At 39.9% G+C, this 20,502-nt stretch overlaps 1 long non-coding RNA gene across 1 annotated transcript; it reads left to right on the plus strand.

Moving 5' to 3' along the window:
• The first annotated feature begins 1,835 nt into the window (after positions 1–1,835).
• LOC142181434 (uncharacterized) lies at positions 1,836–20,211 on the plus strand. Its single transcript, XR_012710083.1, has 4 exons — positions 1,836–2,551; positions 8,607–8,710; positions 9,251–12,183; positions 19,958–20,211. It is a non-coding gene; the product is annotated as an uncharacterized LOC142181434 (long non-coding RNA).
• The last annotated feature ends 291 nt before the right edge of the window (positions 20,212–20,502 follow it).

Consider the following 20,502-nt stretch of genomic DNA (forward strand, 5'->3'; position numbering starts at 1 on the left):
TATGGGACTTTTACTATTTTTTCTCACTGTTTTGACTAAATAATTGAACTCAATCATGTTGTATTTTAGTAATTTGCTAACACAACCTTATTTACTCAATTTTTACACTATAAATGATATTTGAGATGAACGCCCTGTTTTACCAATAGTCCGAGTGACTTGTGAGGTTGATGGCTGAGATAGACCGAGGGTCTGATTGTTAGGTTAATGACTGAGAGAGGCCGAGAGCCTGGTTGTGAGGATTATATATTTATGGATCGGGTTGCACGCCTCAGTAATATATATATATATATGGATCGGGCTGCATACCGCAGCGATATATGGATCGGGTTGCACGCCGCAGCGATATGTTAGGTCGGGCTGAACGCTGTAGCGATATAGCGGTTGGGCTGTAGGAGCCCCTCTGGAGTCTGCACACCCCCAGTGAGCATAGTCGACTATATATATGGATCGGGCTACACACTGCAGCGATATATGGATCGGGCTACACGTTGCAACGGTTCTTATATGGTACCTATTGAGCGTGAGTGCTGAGTGTGAGCGCTGACTGATACGAGCTGAGTCATTAGTGACTGAGAAGTTTGCCGAGGGTATATATATATACGAATGATGTTTTGCCCGAGGGGGCCTGTTTATGAACTTACTGGTTTCACTCCTCCTTAAAGAGAGTTTCTATTGAATATGTTGATTAATTACTGCTTTCACTCACCTTTAGACCGAGCCTCTATTAAAAATGTTAAACAAATATTTTTAAACAACTTACCTTTCAACTCAAGTTTTACAAGGTGTTCGGAATTTAGTCACTGATTTGGCTTTGTTACTTCCACTGAGATTTTTAAGCTACGAGATGGTTATGAATTTATATTTGCCCGAGGGACTGTATACGAATTATGTTTTGGCCGAGGGGTGACTATGACTTTCGTCACTTATATATATATTTTATTAAACCTCTATTGAAAAGTTTGGAAAGAAATTTTCTAAAGGATGTTTACTGAAGTTGTAAATTTAACGAAATGATTTGATTTGTATCTGTTTTGGAAACATGCGGTACCCGCTGTGGTGCTATGACGTGGTGTACGTGATTTCTTACTATCCAGTCTTCATTTACTTTTATTACTTACTGAGTTGGCGTACTCACATTACTCTCTGTACTTTCTGTGCAGATTCAGGTATTTTCTAGCTCGGTGGCAGGTTCATCGGAGTTAGCAAGACAGCTGCCTGGCGATCGCAGCCCTGCTTTTCTCCCTCCTTATTCTTCCTTAATGTATTCTTGTAATTTTTCCGACCATATTGGTCTTGATGTTGTTAGACAGTGTAGTAGATGCTCATGACTAGTGACAGCCCGATGTCGGGCTTGTGTATTTATTCCGCACAACTCATTTAAACTTACATCATGAGATTATTGATTAATAAATAGTATATAAACAACTTTTATTGAATAATGGTGTAGACATGTGATTTTTGACCCTCTCCAAGATTTTACATAGTTTAGCATTTAAATACTTAGTTTAGGTCTAATATAGTTATTTCAACTAATTTTGACTCTTTTATATTATTTTATCAAAAAAATAAAAAAATAATTTCATTAATGTTTGTAGTCATACTATTTTACTAGAATTTTTATTTTTACATAATCTTGAAAAATACCAAAATAGTTTCACAACATAATATTTATTTTAATTAATTAGAATTGGTTTTATATTTTACATTATAAATTTTATATCACTTTTAGAAGATAGTGTATGAAATTTGAGGTTAGTTTTATTTGGTCTTAATTCAAGAGGTCCAAGAGATGGCCCAATTTTAAGGCCCAATATCCTTAAACCCATGAAAAACCCTAGAACCTAAAAACCCTTCAGCCGTGGCTTCATCTCCTTCAACCCACAACAGACTAAAAAAACCTTCTTCAACCTTAAGACCATAGGAGCAGCCATCTGAACCTACACAAGAAAGTCGTCGAGCACCAGCCTTTAAGCCATCGTCAGCTAGCCCTCGTACCATCAGCGACAGAACTTGGGTACCATTCTCTCTGCCAGCGAACACACAAAAACTACCCATCCTTATAATTCTCACCCTACACCCAACCTTCTTCACCTCTCAAGACTGCTGCAAGAAAAACCATCTGCCACCCATCTCTACCTCTCAATAGCCGCTTAGACCAGTGGCGCCGCCTGCTTTCCTCCGCCCAGAACCAGTCACCCACATGCCTAGGAATGACGAACGACCCCTCATCTCTCACACAAAAGAGAACCACCAGTTGTTGTTTCTTCACCTCGCGCCCAAACGATTCAACGACCCCTATTCTAAGAAAATCAGCACAAACTTTAGAAAATCGCCTCCTCTTCATTTCCTCATCTCTCACCCGTCAGGTTTTGTCTCGTCGGCGAGCTGGTTATATCCGAGGAGAACATTTTTGTTGCTTCATTTTTAACAAGGTATATCCCCGAATTCGAGCTTCCGTCAGGTTTTGCTTCATTTCGAGCTTCCGTCCGCGATTCGTCATATTCCCGAATTCAAGATTGTGACACAATCAAATTTCAGATTTAACAAGGTATATTCCTCTCCTTTCTTTTACTATTTTGGCTTAATTATATGTTTCTGTTTTCTCAAACTTTTGAGTTAACGTTTCATTTTTTTAAGTTTGTGATGCCTTAGTAGTATTTGCGTGTGTTTATTTGTTCTGTTGTTTATTGTTTTGTGCTTCTTTCATGTAACTTATATTCAGGTGTTTTAATGGATGAAATGAGCCTTTTGGTTTTGTCCTTGTCATATTGCTTTATTTAATGTTCCACGATTCAGTTACCATTCAGATGACAAAAGGATTAATTATACATATATATAAGTAGATTGATTGGAGTTCTGCATTGAATATGGGGTTTTGGACATATAGAATGAGAAATTAAATTCAGCACGTTAATAGTTTTATCTTGTTTGCTTGAAATCGCTAGTAACATGCTTAGGCCGACCACACTTGGGTAGGCAAGCCTTAGGATTTTTTTAGTATCGAGGCGAGAGGTCGTTTCTTTTAGGTTATTATCCGGGGATGCCCCGAAGGATTTGTGTATATTTTTATCCGGGGTATGCCCCGAAGTATTTGTAAATAGAGGCCAAAAGTAGAAACTTTTAGTATTTTTATTTTATTTTCATTTTTCTTTTTTTTTTATTTAGGTAGGGAAGACCTCGAGCCTCTTGTGTAATTATTTTCCTTTTTCTGTGTTTTCTACCTCAATTGAATATTTTAAAATCCGACTAGATAAAGTATGCAACCGTACTAGTTACGGGACTTGGGGAGTGCCTAACACCTTCTCCCTGAGTCAAATGAACCCCTTACCCGAATCTCTGGTGCGGACTTAGTTTTTGAGTCTAAAGCGTTTTTAAAGGAAAATCATTTTAAAAACGGTGACCTAGCATGCCGAAACAAATGTCAGGTGGCGACTCTGAGTTAATCCTTTTGAACATAAATTTTTGTCACTTTCTAATTGAAAACCCTTTTGAGCTTCACAAATCTTTTTATTAATTTAAGAGGGTTAGTGAGGTTTGTAAATAAGGGGTGTGATATCTCTGGTGACTCTGCTGGGGAGTTGCAGGTTCGAGCTAGTACTTGATCTTGTTGGCTTTTTAGGATTTTTGGTTGAGGTTTTTATGTGTTTTGTTTGTTTTATTTGATTTTCATTTTTGTTTATGTCGTTTTATTTGCTAGTTGCTTATTTGTTTACAGTTTTTCCCATATGTGTTACTGCTTTATAAATTGTCATCATTTGCATAACCTCGAGTCTTCTTTCTGCAACAAGTCTTCCGGAGTACGTTTGAGCGTACACGGCCCTTTTGTTAGTCACCCGTGTCTTTAGGGGAGTGGCGTGGGAGCGTGGAGTGGGCGGACAGCTAGAGCAGCCGCCATCGACCACGTGCCACCCCGAATTGCCTTGTCTAGTGAACCCAAACCGTAGGTCAGCCTTTAGGTCATACTTATGTGCATCATATCATTTAAACCTAGCAGGGTTCGGTCCCAGGCACCGTGTCCCGTTGTAGGAGGCCTATCCAAACTATGTCAAAATGGGCTTATGGCCCAAAAAGACATTTAATCATCCCTATGTGCTACATGCTCCATCTCTTTAAGGGTAAAAGGGTCATTTGGCAGACCAAGAATATTTGAGGGTGAAATATAAAATGAAGCAAGTAGGGCCCACTCACATTTTTCTTTCTTATTTTTCCAAAAATCAAAAAAAAAAGAGAAAAAGAAAATCCAAAAAGATTTTACATTTTCCATCATTTTTCAAAAAAACAAAAAAAAATTCCAAACTAGTTGCATTTCATTTTAAAGCTTTCTTCCATGTCCGATCTTCCCGAACTACGCATACCTGATTCTCATCTTTCGGGACGAGATACGTAGGCAACCCACATAGGGTCCGGTCTTCCTAGTGTCTTAGCTTCTTGGTTTTGCGGGGTCTTAGCCATATCTTGCATGTGTAGCCACCTTCGGCCACATCGGCCATTCTTGCAAAATGGCGTCATTTTCGCAAAAGTGGTTCAATAACTCATGTCTTAGGATCTTGAGTCCACAACTAGGTGTCATATTACTTTAAGGTTCGTCCTTTTTGAGTTTGCATCTTTGGCCACTTCTGGCCATATCGGCCGTTTTTTTCAAAATGGGTCATTCTGCAAATTGATTTTGGGCCATGATTACTGGGAGTTTAATCCATATAAGCCTTAGTGAGGTATTTCCATGTCTTTGAGGTCCCCTTTGTTGAGTTTACACTAATACCAACCTTGGCCACGTAGGTTATTTTGCAAAAATAGCCTTAATCATGCCTTGCATGTGTCCAATAGAAGGTGCCGTGGCGTCACATGTGCCTTGAGTCACTAAATCTATTTAATCTTATTTTTCTCATTTAGGTATGTATCAATTTGCTAGAGTTTGAGCATGACAAATACCCCAGGACCATTCTAGTCAAGACCATTGCATGCACGAGCTGCTTGAGGAAACTTTTTATTTTTTAGTCTATCTTATGTTGTCTTTTAATTTTTAGTCTTGTACAGTAGTATTGAGTCTGTCAGTCTAGCTAAGATTGTCGAGTTTTTTGTTATAGTACTTCTTGTTCTGTATTTGAAAAACCAAAAAACTTTATAAATGAAAAATCCAAAAAAAAATTTGTTTCTTAGTTTATTTTGTCCATTATTTTTTCAGAACTACGCTTGATCTAATTCATGAGGGACATAATATGCAGGCAACCTACATAGGGTTCGATCATCATTAAAAAAAGAAAAGGAAAAAAAAAAGAAGAAAAGGAGAGAATGAAGTTGCGGGACGTGAGAAATGAGAGGAAAGAAAAGAGTGGCAATTAAAAAGAATAGAGGGGAAGGAAAATGAGTTAGCCAAGAGGTGTTAGAAAGGAAAATGAAGAGGGAAATGGGGCAAGAAGAGTGAAATTGGGATGATGCCATATGACCTTCGTACCCTCGAAGCCATTTTAAAACCGTTAACTGTGACTAGGGGTATTGCACGCAATGTAATATTTCTATCTGATAAATACCCTAACGTTAACATGCTGGCTTTCTTTTTCTCCCCTTTGTTACTTTAATTGTTATCATAATAGAGGGTGGTTAGTTTGTGTCACTTTGGCGATTCGTCCATACAACACAAGGTCAAAGAGCAAAGTACCCATGGCTAGTAAAGACTTGAACACAGGAGTTGTTGACCCGTCGAGGGAGGTTATGGAGTCGGAGTCTGAATTGAAAGAGAAGGTCCAAAGGTTGAAACAACAGATGGCAGAAATGTATCAGTCTTGGATCAGGGGGCATCCTCCACCTTCATTCCCCACTAACTACACTGAAAACCCTGCAAGTATCCCACCACTATCACAAGCAGAGTTTCCTACTACCGTTGACCTTTTCCCTTAACATGCCCCGGGCTTTACCCCTTACCACAATTACTCTGGTACTTCCTCCCAAATTTTCCATGCTCCACCAGCCAAAACAACCTCATACCCTGCTCCGACATCTGCTCATATTTTTGTAGCTCCTCCACCAGCTACTCTTCCTCGATCCTCTAGCGAGATTATGTTCAAAGTCCCTGATGCCCAAGTAAAGAGACCCAAGGAATGTTTTAGGGAGTTTTGGTTCAGATGGAACGAACAAGTTGCACGGGTCAGTTCTCCAATTGATAGAAAAGATATTGCTAAGCCCCGCCAAAGACATGATCCAGTGGGCATTCCTACTAAGCGCTTTCAGCCTCAATATCGACCCCATAAATATCCTCGTACTCCAGATAATCCTCACCAATGATACTTTCCTCCACAAAATCCCCAAAGTCATACCTCACCTCTCCAGTACTCTATCCGCAATGCACCGCCATATGCTCCACACTCACAAAACTCGCAACGGCTTGCACCGCCTCCACAAATGTCTTACCCACCTCTACAAGCATATTACACCCTATTCGAAAGAGGTTCCAACCAAGGCCGGAGTTCAAAATGAGGAGGCAGCAGCAAAGAGAAAAGTCTTTCACTCCAATCGGAGAATCCTACACAAGCTTGTTTGAAAAGTTAAAACAGTCTAGCCTGATTGAGCCACTCATCAGCTATATTCCGGACCCATATGCAAAAGGTTTTGATCCTACTATACGGTTCATGTACCACTCTAATGTCCAAGGGCATAACATTGAAGATTGTCATGCTTTGAAAAGGGAGATAGAAAGAATGATTCAAGAAGGGATAATTGTGGTCCAAGACAGTGACACCCAGAACATCACGTAAAATCATTTACCTGCACATGATAATGCACACTTTATGGGAGAGATGCATGGTGACAAGGAGTATGAGAATCCTCTAGGGAACTTGCTGACTGAAGTGAATGATATTGAAATTAGTGAAGGTCCTAGTAATTTTGATATGCAACCCAGTGGCTAAGATGTCGAGCTTGGTAATTGGAAAGACAATCCTTTCTTAGCTACCCAGGGAGGAGTTTTGGTGGCTTCTTTTGTTGTCATTTCTGTTTGTCCAGGTTATTTCGGGGTTGTACTCCGGACATTGTCTTGTGGCTCAAACTCTTTTTCTTCTCATTTTGTCTAGTTTGTTTAGTTGTAGTAACTTGTCTAGTGTTATTTAGGATTGTTCCAGGGTTGTAACCCATGTCTATTTTTCTTGTCTTGTTCAAACCCTTTTCATCATCTATTTAATGCAATCTCCTATTTTCTGTTAGTTCTAGTCAGTTTTTGTTTAGGTCATTTTTTTCTTTTATATTTCTTTTCATGCCGACTATAGTGACATGGAATGCACGCATAATCCTTAGCCTGATCTTGAAAGTTAGTCTAATCATGAAGCAATGGCACCGTTTTGAATATGATAAAAGGATGCGTTTGAGGAAACAAGTAAAGATTCACGCATTCTGAGATAACCTGAAGTTTAAGTTGTCTTTTGAACTACGTTTGACCTAATTCTTGTCACCACAAGATACGTAGGCAGACTTACGGTTTGGTCACACCAAATAAAATATTTCATAATCCCCAAAGTCAAGAGTGGGGCATTTTTTTCTTAGAAATCCCATCAAAGCAAAAAGTAAAAAAGAAATCCCCAAACTCCAAGAAACTGGGGCAGAGGTTTTAATTTTGCCAAAAGACATGATTCCAAAAGTTGTAATTTTGAACCGTTTTATCTTAAATTATTTTGAGCCTTCATGCCACCCTTTCTTTCTAACTCTGTCCAAAAGCCTACATTACGGTCCAAAGAAAGACCTTCCGACAATCTTTGAGGATGCCAAATCATGTGTGGGCTGAAAGTATGATCTTCCTGCATCATGGGTAATACCTGTGTTCTCAGCACAATGAGAGAAAATGATAAAATGAGAGAGTCTTATCGGTGAAAACCCTCAGGGGCACCGTAAGGCGATGGTGAGTTGAGAAAAGAGCAAAATGAGAGAGGCTTGATGGTGAAAACCTTCAGGGCACTACAAGTCGACTGAGGATTGTGGATCAAATGGGAAAATTGAAGCGTTGAAGACTAGTTTCACAGCGAAGAGGTACAGCAAGAGTTGAATATTAGACTTACTTGAGAGATTAGGCCACTTAATCCAAAGGTGCATGTCATGGTCATTAGAGTTGGTATCCACATCTGATAAGTTTCTACTTCGTAATTTTCTTGTTAGGTATCATCTCTTTCCCTTGTCCCTTATTTTGTTCCTCTTGTTTTGTTTGAGTCCCTTCTTGAGTCTGTTTGGTCAGAACAAGTGAGAAATGACTTCAAAATTTGCTACTAGCTTTCCAATTGCACAAAACGAATTTGGCTAGCCCATCAAAGTGGCATGAGTTAGGGAAAAGTGGTATGCGCATTGAGTTGGTAACAATCAACATGTTTTGGGATTTATAAAATGCAAGGGTTCGGTAAATGTCAATTCATGAGCAAAATGCAACAGATAGAGGATATTGGGGTCGAATGGAGCAGAGGTGTTTTCTGTGATAAGGGTTGAAAAAACATGGGTAGTCGATAACAATCAAGGTCGTCCAAGTTGAAATCAAAGTTATCTTGGCAAGTGCAGAAACAGACACTCAGCAATGATACCACAAACTAACCACCACGTTTTCAAACTAACAATATTTTATTTGTCTAAAACAGGGGCAAGAAAAATTGTTAATCCACAAGGAACCTTCCATGAAGAAGGCATGGCTCAGTGGCAAGAATTTCTGTTCAGAATCCTCGAAGAAGAGTGCATGGCTCAGGTAATTTCATTCTCAGCTTTCAGGACCCTCCTGGATAATGGGAGTTAGGTTTCATGTTTTCAGGACCCTCCTGGATAATGGAATTTAGTTTCAAGTTTTCAGGACCCTCCTGGATAATGGGATTTAGTTCTCAAGTTTTCAGGACCCTCCTGGATAATGAGATTTAGTTTTAAGTTTTCAGGACCCTCCTGGATAATGGGATTTAATTTTAAAAGTTCTCAGGACCCTCTTAGATAATGGGATCTAGTTAGATTTCAAAACCTTCATAGATAACAAGATTTAACGTAAGTTCTACCTGTAGCAAATATAACTTATCTTTAAAGTTGTCACTCTTAATATGAGATTTAATTTGAAGTTTTCAGGTCCCTCCTGGATAATGGGATTTAGCTTTTAAATTCTTAGAGCTCTTTAGGTAACATAATTCGATTAACACTCACAGATGTGCCTAGATTCCAAACTGGGGCAGAAAATTTCTTTTGTTTTGTTTGTTTTGTTGTAATGGAAGGCGCCCACCTAGATAACAAGGGAATACAATTTAAGTTTTGGAAATCAGGTACCCACCTAGATAACGAGGGAATACAGTTCAAGTTTTTGGAAATCAGGCGCCCACCTGGATAACGAGGGAATACAATTCAAGTTTTTGTAATCAGGCGCCCACCTGGATAACGAGGGAATACAATTCAAGTTTTTGGTAATCAGGCGACCACCTGGATAACGAGGGAATACAATTCAAGTTTTTGGTGATCAGGCACCCACCTGGATAACGAGGGAATACAGTTCAAGTTTCTGGCAATCAGGCACGCACCTAAATAACGAGGGAATACAATTCAAGTTTTGGTAATCAGGCACCCACCTAAACAACAAGGGAATATAATTCAAGTTTTGGTAATCAGGCACCCACCTGGATAACGAGGGAATACAATTCAAGTTTCTGGCAATCAGGCGCCCACCTGGATAACAAGGGAATACAATTCATGTTTTGGAAATCAAGCGCCCACCTGGATAACGAGGGAGTATAATTCAAGTTTTTGGTAATCAGGCACCCACCAGGATAACGATGGAATACAATTCAAGTTTTTGGTAATCAACCACCCACCTGGTTACGAGGGAATACAATTCAAGTTTCTAGCAATCAGGCACCCACCTGGATAACGAGGGCATTCATTTCAGAATTTATTTTAAGTTCTAAGTCAGTAGCAGATGCCCACATGGAGAACGAGGGAACCCATATCAAGTTTCAAGTCAGTCGCAGGCGCCCACCTGGAGAATGTGGGAATCCATATCAAGTTTCAAGTTTTAACAACAGACGCCCACCTGGAGAACGGGGGAATCCATTTCAGAATTATTGTGATTTTCAAGTAAGCAACAGGAGCCCAGCTGGAGAATAAGGGAAGTCATCTAAAGTTTCAAGTTAGTGGCAGGCGCCCACCTAGAGAATGAGGGAATTCATTTTAAGTTTTATGTCACTGGCAGGCACCCACCTGGAGAATGAGGGAATTCACTTCAAGTTTAAAGTCACTGGCAGGCGCCCACCTGGAGAATGAGGGAATTCACTTCAAGTTTTAAGTCACTGGCAGGCGCCTACCTGGAGAATGATGGAATTTATTTCGAGTTGAAGTCATTGGCAGGCACCCACCTAGAGAATGAGGGAATTTATTTCGAGTTCAAGTCACTGGCAGGCACCCACCTGGAGAATGAGGGAATTCATTTCATGTTTTAAGTCACTGGCAGGCGCCCACCTGGAGAATGAGGGAATTCATTTCAGTTTTAAATCAGTGGCAGGTGCCCACCTGGAAAACGAAGGAATTCATTTCAGAGTTACTTTCAATTCTCAAATTCAAGATGCGTCAGGAGCCCCTCCTGAATAACAGGATCAACTTTTAATTTCCAAATTCAAGAAGCATTAGGAGCCCACCTGAAGAACAGGGCCCATTTTTCAGTTTCATGTTGAAGGCTCAAGTAGAGATTCAAGGAAGATTCAAGACAAGAAGTAGATAGGATCTTATATTTTTCTTTTACTTTTGCCATAATATTTCCTTCTATTTTTTATGTAATGGCAGGAACCGCGGACCAGAACCTCGACGGCACTTCACTCGACTCTCCACCTCGATACTTCATCGCTCTTCCCACTCCGAACTACACGTGGCCTGATTCTTTTATAGCCAAGGATATGTAGGCAGCTCAGATACCAGGGCTCGGTCACATTTTCTTTTCTTTTAGTTTTTGCCTCTCTAAATAAGGGTCGGGTCAAAAAACTTGTCTAGTCGTTCTTTGTATGAAAATATTTTGTATTTTCAGTCAAAGAGGGGCAGCTGTAGACATGTGATTTTTGACCCTCTCTAAGATTTTACATAGTTTAGCATATAAATACTTAATTTAGGTCTAATATAGTTGTTTCAACTAATTTTTACTTTTTTACATTATTTTATCACAAAAAATAAAAAAATAGTTTCATTAGTGTTTGTAGTCATACTATTTTACTAGAATTTTTATTTTTACATAATCTTGAAAAATACCAAAATAGTTTCACAACATAATATTTATTTTAATTAATTAGAATTGGTTTTATATTTTACATTATAAATTTTATATCACTTTTAGAAGATAGAGTATGAAATTTGAGGTTAGTTTTATTTGGTCTTAATTCAAGAGGTCCAAGAGATGGCCCAATTTTAAGGCCCAATATCCTTAAACCCATAAAAAACCCTAGAACATAAAAACCCTTCAGCCATGGCTTCATCTCCTTCAACCCACAACAAACTAAAAAAACCTTCTTCAACCTTAAGACCATAGGAGCAGCCATCTGAACCTACACAAGAAAGCCGCCGAGCACCAGCCTTTCAGCCATCGTCGGCCAGCTCTCGTACCATCAGCGACCGAACTCGGGTACCATTCTCTCTGCTAGCGAACAAACAAAAACTACCCATCCTTATAACTCTCACCCTACACCCAACCTTCTTCACCTCTCAAGACTACTGCAAGAAAAACCATCTGCCACTCATCTCTACCTCTCAATAGCCGCTTAGACCAGCGGCGCCGCCTGCTTTCCTCCGCCCAGAACTAGTCACCCACATGCCCAGGAATGACGAATGACCCTTCATCTCTCACACAAAAGAGAACCACCAATTGTTGTTTCTTCACCTCGCGCCCAAATGATTCAGCGACCCCTATTCTAAGAAAACCAGCACAAACTTTAGAAAATCGCCTCCTCTTCGTTTCCTCATCTCTCACCCGTCAGGTTCTGTCTCGTCGGCGAGCTGGTTATATCCGAGGAGAACATTTTTGTTGCTTCATTTTTTTTTTGTGATTTTTGGTCTTTGAGTGTGAGAACAGATTTAAGTCGAGTTTGAATAAACATTCTGTCCGAGTGCGAGTCCAGATGAGATTTACAGTGACGATTCGAGCTTCCGTCCGCGATTCATCATATTCCCGAATTCAAGATTGTGACACAATCAAATTTCAAATTTAACGAGGTATATTCCTCTCCTTTCTTTTACTATTTTGGCTTAATTACATGTTTCTGTTTTCTCAAACTTTTGAGTTAACGTTTCATTTTTTTCCGTTTGTGATGCCTTAGTAGTATTTGTGTGTGTTTATTTGTTCTGTTGTTTATTCTTTTGTGCTTCTTTCATGTAACTTATATTCAGGTGTTTTAATGGCTGAAATGAGCCTTTTGGTTTTGTCCTTGTCATATTGCTTTATTTAATGTTCCATGATTCAGTTACCATTCAGATGACAAAAGGATTAATTATACATATATATAAGTAGATTGATTCGGGTTCTGCATTGAATATGGGGTAGTAACATGCTTAGGTCGACCACACTTGGGTAGGCAAGCCTAAGGATTTTCTTAGTATCGAGGCGAGAGGTCGTTTCTTTTAGTTTATTATCCGGGGATGCCCCGAAGGATTTGTGTATATTTTTATCCGGGGTATGCCCCGAAGTATTTGTAAATAGAGGCCAAAAGTAAAAACTTGTAGTATTTTTATTTTATTTTCATTTTTCTTTTTCTTTTATTTAGGTAGAGATGACCTCGAGCCTCTTGTGTGTTTATTTTCCTTTTTCTGTGTTTTCTACCTCAATTGAATATTTTAAAATCCGACTAGATCAAGTATACAACCGTACTAGTTACGGGACTTGAGGAGTGCCTAACACCTTCTCCCTGAGCCAAATGAACCCTCTTACCCGAATCTCTGGTGTGGACTTAGTTTTGGAGTCTAAAGTGTTTTTAAAGGAAAATCATTTTAAAAATTGTGACCTGGCATACCGAAACAAATATCAGGTGGCGACTCTGAGTTAATCCTTTTGAACACAAATTTCTGTCACTTTCTAATTGAAAACTCTTTTGAGCTTCACGAATCTTTTTATTAATTTAAGAGGGTTAGTGAGGTTAGTAAAAAGGGGTGTGACAAATGGTTGATTCGGGAGTTATGTCGGCTGGTCTAGTTTCACGATAGGCGCCATCATGACCGGGTCAGTTTTTGGGTCATGACAAGTTGGTATCAGAGCCTAGGTTACATAGGTCTCACGAGTCATGAGCAGGTATGGTAGAGTCTCGCGGATTGGTACGGAGACGTCTGTACTAATCCTCGGGAGGCTGCCGAACCTTTAGGAAAAACTTCACATTCTTGAATTCTTGTCATGTGTCCTTGATTCAACTTGAAATGTAACTCTTAAAATTCTTTCCACACGTTCGTATGCACGCATGAGCGCTCGTATTAGTTGTGCATTGAAGGCTTGTGATTCCCCGATCAAGGGGCGAGATATGATTTCTGTGTGTTGATGTTGGGCCAGTTTGGAGGACTTGAGGCCAAGTTTTGGTTATAGCTTGAGCACTAAGGCGTTGATGGTGTGAGCACGTGCTTTTGGATTGTTATGTCCAATAGTGTCCCTATTGGTGGGAGTGATGGTTGGATAGCTACATGATGAGTATGATGTGACTACGAGATATGTGCATATGATTTGAACGAGACAAGAAGGGTCTTCTTGGGAGTAGTGAGAACTATCTGGTGCTTGGTTTCCATCGTGATTTGTTGTTTAGCCCGAGTTGTGGGCGTGTTGAAGGACCTTCTCATGTTGCCTAGTTGGGAAGTGGAGTGGATTTCACATTGTGAGACGAGTTTAGACTCAGGAAGATTAAGTGATTGTTTAATGTTTATGACGGTGGAAGGGTGTAAGGAGATGTTAGTTTGAGGCGAGGCAGGTGGGCTATCTCCTGCGGATTGTTTTGAAGTTTTCGTGATCCTTTATGTCGTTTATTGGAAGATCTCAGTTACTAGTGAAATGTATGTGTTGCAATTTGAATTTGGGTTGCCTAAGAGAGTGGGCTTGACTGTTATGAGGGTGAATGCGAGATTTGCAGAAGATTTAAAGTACTAGATGGTCTGTGTTTCACGAGCTTATGAAGGATTGAGTTGAATCTCACTATGGTATAATGGCAGTAATAGAGTATATGCATTATGAGTTATTGTGTGTTATGATTTATGGCTTTGAGCCAAGTGGGGGACTCTACTATTGATTAATTGATTACACGATTATGTGTTATGTTGGTTCCCGTTTGAGGAGTATGGGTGAATCAGTTATGACTTATGGAGGTTGAGGCCGAGGATGGCTCGAGTGAAGGAAATTTCAATAAAGGTTATGTTATGCTTTATGGGTGTATGAGAATCTTAGAATGACTTGAGTTGTTATTGGCAAAGGATGTACGGTGCATAGAGCAAGAAGTTGCTTGGTTGTATAAAGGTGAGGTTACATTCTGCAGTGTTGGAGTGCTAAGGGAGCACAGGTCGTCCGGTCCGTTTGATTGGTCTAATTACGGCTTGAGTAGAGTGGATGACTCTCGATGATGGTTCTAATGGGTTCAAGATTTTTCATGTGATAATTGGGGATTTTCAGGTTATATATTTGGCTAGAAACTGAGGTTTGCATTGGAGGGTGTCAAGACTCATGGTATTTCTATATCATTTATGGATTCTACACATCAGTATCAGGAAGTTGAAGGTAATGACTTTAGATTTGCAGAAGGTCTTTTCAGAGCGGGTATCTTGGTTGTGGTTCTTTTGGGGGTGCTTTAGAGGAATGTGAGGGTTTATAAGCCTTAGGGCGATGTGATTTTTAGCTAAAGCTCGTGGGGTAAGTTTTAGTTAAGGATAGTGGTGTACTAGCAAGGAAACGTATCAAATTGAAGGTAATTCGGAAGGAACTCAGAGAATTAGGACAGCTTGGTAGTAGGTTGGATCGGCAGGGTAGCAGATATGATCGGTTCTCAGGTGCTTATGATGCACTGGGTTTCTACAGGTGTTTCATGGCAATGCTCTTAGGTTTTAATGGCCTACATAGCTGGTTGAGTTAGAGGAATTTAGTTCTAACAGTTTGGTCTTGTGCAAATGGAATTCGGAGAGTTCTTGATGGTTTCTACCACGGTTAGAGATGTATATTTTCTACTGTCATGAGGAGCATAGGATGTATAATGATTTTCTCCTAGATGGGATCAAATGGAAAAGTTCTTGGCTAGCTGAGTACGTAGTTGATTGTAGCTCGGAGTGGATTATAAAGTTTTCATATTTATCATAGGATGGTATGGTATATGTGGTATGTTGTTTGGGGTTGAGATTTGCATGTGTAAGGCCACAGTTCAGTTTTGAAAGGAATGTCATAAATTCTTAGGCAACATGGACAGCTTTAGATGACCAGATAAATGAGGTCACTGATTGGTGTGGCTTGATGAGGGTATACATTTCAAAAAGAGCGGTGTGTTTGAGTTATGGATGCTTTATTGGTATTGCGGCACTATCTTGTCTGATCGACTATTGATATTCAAGGTTTTCTTAGTGGTACAGAAGAATTTTTAAAAGTACCCCTCGTGGGATGGTCGAGTAATAGGGATGTGTTAGATATTCGGGCGGCGGAGTTGGGATCCGATATGGTGATTCGTGTGCTTTATGGATTTGGAGACTGGGAGTTCTCATAAACAGGTTACTTCGCGGTTGTGGACTGTAAAGATGTGGGTAAGCTAGTCAGATGATAGTATGTGCTATGATTCAGTCATTATGAACCTTCGGAGAGTTATTTATCTGTTGTGGGTGACCCGAGTTGATGTGTAGTTCTTTGCTAGGCCCAACATGGATGTGTGTTCTGCACTGGGTCGGGATTGTTGACTCCGAACTATTATTGTTGAGAGATGTGCCATTTGATTGTTGTTGAGCTTATCCGTGTTCTGGAGTGATCTATGAGTTAATTTTCTGTGTTATGAGGATTTGTGATTTGTTGGTTATATCCGCATATGGTGCGATTCCATTTGAGCATTATAGCGAAATTTGAGCGAGACGGGTAAATGGGCATTGTATGATTTGTTGTGCATTGGGTTTGTTCTTTCGGGCTGATATGGCATTTTGTCATTTGCTTCTCTATGGTTATGGTGATTCACTTTTGGGTGCTAGGCATCAAATTGCGCTTGGTTGATGATTTTGAGCATGGTGATTTAAGGCGTCTCATGCGAACCAGTGTTTGGATAGGGTTGCGCATTGCGGCAAAGTTATCTCGAGGTATGATCCTTCGGGTTAGATTTGTGTGTTTTGGTTCTACAATGTATGATGGGTTATCAGCATTGTGTTGTGGTGGTAATGGTGAGCTTGCGGTACAACTCTCTTATTTGAGCCATTTTTCATGATTTGAGTACGTTCGGATTGTTGCTTATTAGTGTGCGGATTGCACGAGTTATGGCTTTAGGTGGTATTGATGTGTCATGTCACAGAGTAGTTGTATTGGTTTAGATGAGACCGTTGGGATCTAGAATGAATACAAATGGATTCGATTTCAGCATGTTGGAAGGGTAATATCGATGCTCGGCTTAAAAATTTACTATGGTTCTTGCCAAAGGAGAGGGAGCTTCATGAATGGTTGATCTGAGGAATGGTTATGACTTTCTACGTGTTTCATTCATCATTGGCAGTATACGGAAGTGTTGGAATGGGGCTTTATTTGATAAGAGGTTTATTATCGATATTCGGTTGTTCTAAGCAACTGTTGTGATCAGAAGTTATCGCTACGAGAGTTTGAACTATGTGGTATATCATGTAATTGCATCTGAGGCTGCATGTATGGTTTGTTACAGCTTGTTCGGGCTTATTCAGAGTATAGATATGAGGTTTTGATCTTGTAGATGATTTCAGAAGTGGAAATGTGGTTCTAAGGTTTACGAGCTAGGTTGGATTGTGAAATTTTAGCTACATTGTATTATCGGACCTATATGAGATAGCGTGACGTGGGATCACCCCCGGGTATGTACATGGTAAGGTTACTCAGGGATTGATGGTTTTTCGGAACAACTCTGGGCACGTTCGAGGACGAACGCATGTTTAAGTGGGGGAGGATGTATCGACCCGACTGGTTGTTTTGAGCTTTTGCACTTAGCTCGCCAGTTCTTGGGCATGACTAGCCCCGTGTGATGTACTATGACTTATGTAAATCGTCGGCTTTGGTTTTCAGGGTAATCGGAATAAATTTGGAAGAACGGTTCTTAATTTGAAGCTTAAAATTTGAAAGGTTTTACCAAGATCAAACTTGATAGTATATGATCTCGGATTAGAATTTTCATGATTTGGTTAGCTCCGTTAGATGATTTGGGACTTAGGAGCGTGATCGGAATGTATTTTGGAGGTCCGTGGAAGGTTTAGGCTTGAATTGGCGAAATGGGAATTTTGGCGTTTTCCGGTTGATAGGTGAGATTTTGACATAGGGGTCGGAATGGAATTCCAGAAGTTGGAGTAGGTCCGTTGTGTCATTTGTGACATATGTGCAAAATTTCAGGTCATTCGGATAAGGTTTGATAGACTTTTTGATCGAAAGCGGAATTTGGAAGTTTTTAAAATTCTTAGGCTTGAATCCGATGTGATTTTGGTGTTTTGATGTTGTTTTGAGCGTTTCGAAGGTTGGAACAAGTTTGAATAAGGTTATGGGATATGTTGGTATGTTTGGTTGAGGTCCCGGGGGACTCGGGTAAGTTTCGAGAGGTTAACGGATCAATTTTTGGACTTTGGACTTGGCTGATTTTCTGGTATTTTGTTGCAGAGCAATCCTTCTTCGCGTTTCCGAGAGGTTCTCACGTTCGCGAAGGGTTAATAAGCGGGGCAGTCAAGTTGTTCTTCGCGTTCGTGATGTAGGTCCCGCGTTCGCGAAGGTGTGTGAGTTAACATTACGCATTCGCGATTAGTGTTTCGCGTTCGCGTAGGGTTGAGCTGTGTGGTCATCCCGTTCGCGTGTGACCCTCGCATTCGTGAAGGAGAGAATTTGGTCAGTGAAGCTTTGAGCTTCGCGAGTGCGAGGGTGATGCTGTGTTTGCGATGAAGAATACCTAGGCAGTCCGTTTATATTTTTAAAATCGAGGGTTTGGTCCATAATTTCGAAATTTCATTAGAGAGCTCGGGAGAAGGTGAACTTTGAGGAGATTTTCAGTGGAACTATTAGGTTAAGTATTCTTCACTCATATTTGGTTTAAATCCATGATTTAGTCTTGAATTTCATCATTTAATTTGAGAAATTACAGTGGAAATTGGGGAAAAATTGAAGAAAAGATTGAGAATTCTTTTGGGGATTTGAATAGGCATTTGATGTCGGATTTTGATAATTTTTGGTATGTATAGACTCTTGAGAGTGTAAGGATTCTATTGATGTGATTTTTATCGGATTCCGAGACGTGGGCCCGGGGGGCCGGGTTTTGCCAATTTCGGGATTTTCGATGTAAATTGGTTATTTTCGAGTGGGCTTTATTCCCTTAGCATATTTTGATGGTATGAATCATTTTGGTTAGATCTGGAGCAATTGAAGGCCAATTAAAGGGATAAAGGCATCACAGGCTAGAGTTTGGACCGGATTGAGGTAAGTAATGATTGTAAATGCTGTCCTGAGGGTATGAAACCCTGTATTTCACATCGTTGTGCTACTTTGAAGTGACGCACACGCTAGATGAAGAGCATGGAGTCGTGCACCGTTGGGGATTGTGACTTAGTCCGTCTCGTATGACTGTTAAGTCGCGTATTTGATTGAAAAATGTTTGATATCATCGTGTTTTGGAAAGTATTGCTATGTTTTGGGCGGAATGTCATGTTTGGGTCTCGTGCCAACTGTTTTGGACCCTTATGGGACTTTTACTACTTTTTCTCAATGTTTTGACTTAATAATTGTACTCAGTCATGCTGTATTTTAGTAATTTCCTACCTCAGCCTTACTATTTGAGCTGAACGCCTATTTTATCGATAGTCCGAGTGACTTGTGAGGCTGATGGCTGAGATAGACCAAGAGTCTGATTGTGAGGTTAATGACTGAGAGAGGACGAGGGCCTGGTTGTGAGGATTATATATTTATGGATCGGGCTGCACGCCGCAGCGATATATGGATCGGGTTGCACGCCGCAGCGATTATTATATGGTACTTATTGAGCGTGAGTGTTGAGTGTGAGCACTGGCTGATGCGAGTTGAGTCATGAGTAACTGAGAGGCTTGCCCGAGGGGCTATCTCAGTTACTCATGACTCAACTCGCATCAGCCAGTGCTCACACTCAGCACTCACGCTCAATAAGTACCATATAATAACCGTTGCGGCGTGCAACTCGATCCATATATCGCTGCGGCGTGCAGCCCGATCCATAAATATATAATCATATATATATATATATATGCATACGAGTGATGTTTTGCCCGAGGGGGCCTGTTTATGAACTTACTGGTTTCACTCCTCCTTAAAGAGATTTTCTATTGAATATGTTGATTAATTACTGCTTTCACTCACCTTTAGACCGAGCCTCTATTGAAAATGTTAAACAAATATTTTTAAACAACTTACCTTTAAACTCAAGTTTTACAAGGTGTTCGGAATTTAGTCACTGATTTGGCTTTTTTACTTCCACTGAGATTTTTAAGCTACGAGATGGTTATGAATTTATGTTTGCCCGAGGGGTTGTATACGAATTATGTTTTGGCCGAGGGGCCGACTATGATTTTCATCACTTATATATATATTTCATTAAACATCTATTGAAAAGGCTGGAAAGATATTTTCTAAAGGATGTTTACTGAAGTTGGAAATTTAACAAAATGATTTGATTTGTATCTTGTTTTGGAAATATGCAATACCTCTCGTGGTGCTATGACATGGTTTACGTGATTTCTTACTACTCAATCTTCATTTACTTTTATTACTTACTGAGTTGGCGTACTCATATTACTCCCTGCACCTTGTGTACAAATTCAGGTATTTCTGAGCTCGGTGGCAGATTCATCGGAGTTAGCAAGGCAGCTGCCTGGCGATCGCAACCCTGCTTTCTCCCTCCGTATTCTTCCTTAATGTATTCTTGTAATTTTTCCGACCATATCTGTCTTAGTGCTGTTAGACACTGTAGTAAATACTCATGAATAGTGACACGTCGATGTCGGGTTTGTGTATTTATTCCGCACTATTCATTTAAACTTACATCATGAGATTATTGATTAATAAATGGTATATAAATAACTTTTATTGAATAATGGTTGATTCGGGAGTTGTGTCGGCTGGCCTAGTTTCACGATAGGCGCCATCACGACCGGATCGGTTTTTGGGTCGTGACATGTACACTCATATTATTTGAAACAAAATACTACGATTGTTGCGATATTTTTCGGTCCTGATTTTATTTTCTCGACGCAAATTTATCGTATATTCTAGAATAGTGCATTAATCCTTTTAGAAGAAGATGACATAAAGCAAGGAATTAAGGAAAGATTCTTTGAGATTTTTGGTATTTAGTGAAGATGGAAACG

The sequence above is a fragment of the Nicotiana tabacum genome, chromosome 1, assembly GCF_000715075.1.
Source record: "Nicotiana tabacum cultivar K326 chromosome 1, ASM71507v2, whole genome shotgun sequence".
Taxonomy (NCBI): domain Eukaryota; kingdom Viridiplantae; phylum Streptophyta; class Magnoliopsida; order Solanales; family Solanaceae; genus Nicotiana; species Nicotiana tabacum.